Source organism: Solanum tuberosum, unplaced genomic scaffold (assembly GCF_000226075.1).
Source record: "Solanum tuberosum cultivar DM 1-3 516 R44 unplaced genomic scaffold, SolTub_3.0 scf00268, whole genome shotgun sequence".
NCBI classification, from domain to species: domain Eukaryota; kingdom Viridiplantae; phylum Streptophyta; class Magnoliopsida; order Solanales; family Solanaceae; genus Solanum; species Solanum tuberosum.
This window is the reverse complement of record NW_006239190.1, coordinates 176,597-179,415: the sequence shown is the minus strand read 5'-3', so window position 1 is coordinate 179,415 and position 2,819 is coordinate 176,597.

Below are 2,819 nucleotides of genomic sequence, written 5' to 3'. Positions count from 1 at the left end.
TTATATATATATATATATTTGATATGAAATGCTTCATTAGTCCATGATTAGTGATAAATAAAGCTAATTAATTATAATTACATTCGAATTAATAAGTTCAATTACATTTTCAATGCATTATAGAGTAATTACATGATTAACTAATTGTATTTGTCTTAAATAAAGTGATCAATTGATTAATTTGATATGAAATACTTCATTAAACCATAGTTAGTGATAAATAAAGTTATTTAATTATAATAACTTTCAATTTATAAGTTTAATTGCAATCTCAATGCATTATAGAGTAATTACATGATCAACTAACTGTATTTGTCTTAAATAAAGTGATCAATTGATTAATTTGAATGCTTTATTAATCCATAAATAATAATAAATAAAGTTATTTAATTATAATAACTTTCAATTAAGAAGTTCAATTACAATCTCAACGCATTATAGAGTAATTACATGATCAACTAACTGTATTTGTCTTAAATAAAGTGATCAATTGATTAATTTGATAAAATTCTTCATTAATTCATAATTGGTGATAAATAAAGTTGTTTAATTATAATTATCATTCAATTAATAAGTTCAATTACAATCTCAATGCATTATAGAGTCATTACATGATCAACTAACTGTATTTGTCTTAAATAAAGAGATCAATTGATTAATTTGATATGAAATGCTTCACTAATTCATAATTAGTGATAAATAAAGTTATTTAATTATAATTACCTTTCAATTAATAAGTTCAATTACAATCTTATTGCAAAATAAAGTAATTATATGATCACTTAACTGTATTAGTCTTAAATAAAGTGATCAATTGATTAATTTAATATGAAAATGATATTTAAAGTTATTTAATTATAATTAACTTTCAATTAATAAGTTCAATTACAATCTCAATGCATTATAGAGTAATTAAATGATCAACTAACTGTAATTGTCTTAAATAAAGTGATCAATTGATTACTTTGATATGAAATGTTTTATTAACCCATAATTAGTGATATATAAAATTATTTAATTATAATTATCATTCAATTAATAAGATCAATTAAAATCTCAATGCATTATAGAGTAATCACATGATCAACTAACTGTAACCTTTTGCAACAGATTATAACCTACTGCAACATATGTGTATATTTTCTTGATTATTTCCAACATATGAGTCATCTGTTGCAACATGTTATAATTTATTGCAATAAATATTGATTGTTTTCAATATATATGACATCTACTGCAACAAGTAACTCATAAACTATTGCAATAGATCATAACTTGTTACAACAGATGAGCATATACAAAATATTGTCATCAACAATTAAATATTATTAATAAAATATGATAAGTGTTCATAAATTACAGTCCATATCAGATTCTTCAACTTGCACAATAAAATTTATGATAAAATAGCTGAACATCTATTAAATATAAAACATTCTCATCAGAAATTACAAAATATGTTTAACAAAATATGATAAATGTTCATGAATTACAATCCATTTCAGATTCTTCAACTTACAAAATAGAATCCATGATAAAATAACTAAAAATTTATCAAATATAAAATAGTATTTTTTTCAATTTTTCTCCTCTTAATCTTCAATGGTGTGAATGGCTCTGGAAGGGGTGAATCCACCATATATACCACCAACATCATCAACATGTTCACCACCACTTTTAGCACCAACATCACCAATATCAACATTAACATTAACATCAACATCCACTGTAGGGTCTGATTTTGTGTCAATGATTCCTAGAGTTAAAAAAAATGGCATTTGCAACTCTTGCTCTATGGGGACAAGTCAGGGATGCACAATCTATAAACAAAAGTAATTTATATTTAAACTAATTCGTAAATTATAATAGATAAAATACTTAATGTAATATTTACCTATATATTGTATTACCATCAAATGACCCATCTGTTGCAATAGATGAACCATTTGTTGGAATAAAGCAAAACAGTAGCAAACGATTAAATTTTTATTCAACAGATGACCCATTTGTTGCAATAGATGGACCAACGAGAGAAAAACAATACCAATCATTGAATTTTCTTCTAACATATTATCCATTTATTGCAGCAGATGGTCATTTGTTGGAAGTAAGTGAAACAGAAGCAAACAATTAAGTTTTGTTCTAATAGATGACCTATCTGTTGCAACAGATGGGTCATTTGTTTGAAGAAATCAAAACAGTACCAAACATTAAGTTTTCTTCAAATAGATCATCCATCTCTATTGCAATTGATGGGTCATCTGTTGGTCGAAAGCAAAACAATAGCAAACTCGTATGTTTTCTTCCAACAGACGACCCATCTATTGCAATAGATGACTCATCTATTGCAACAGATGAGTCATCTATTGCAATATATGGGTCATATATTGAAAGAAAATTAAACGAAATCAAAACAGATGATCAGTTAATTTAAGTAAAAATTATTCTATAGAAGATTACTATATAATAAAGAGGATTGAAGAGATCAACATAATTCATTTTTGTGTTATTCTTAGCAGAAAACCACCTAAGATGTCACGCCTCGAGCTACCCCCAAGACGCGGACACGGGACCTAGGACCACAAGTTATCCCAAGCTAACCCTGTTGGCATGATCATGAGCATACTAAAGATAATAAACTGATGCGGAAGCTAAATCATAAATAACATGAAAGGATGGGGAATACCCATATACTATAACTGAGATAAATGAAAACTGATGAGTTTAATACAAAGAAGATATTAACTCAATACTAAGCTGAATCTAACTATGTCTGAAATAAGCCTCTAAACTGACTAGAAATGTTGGGACATGCCCCA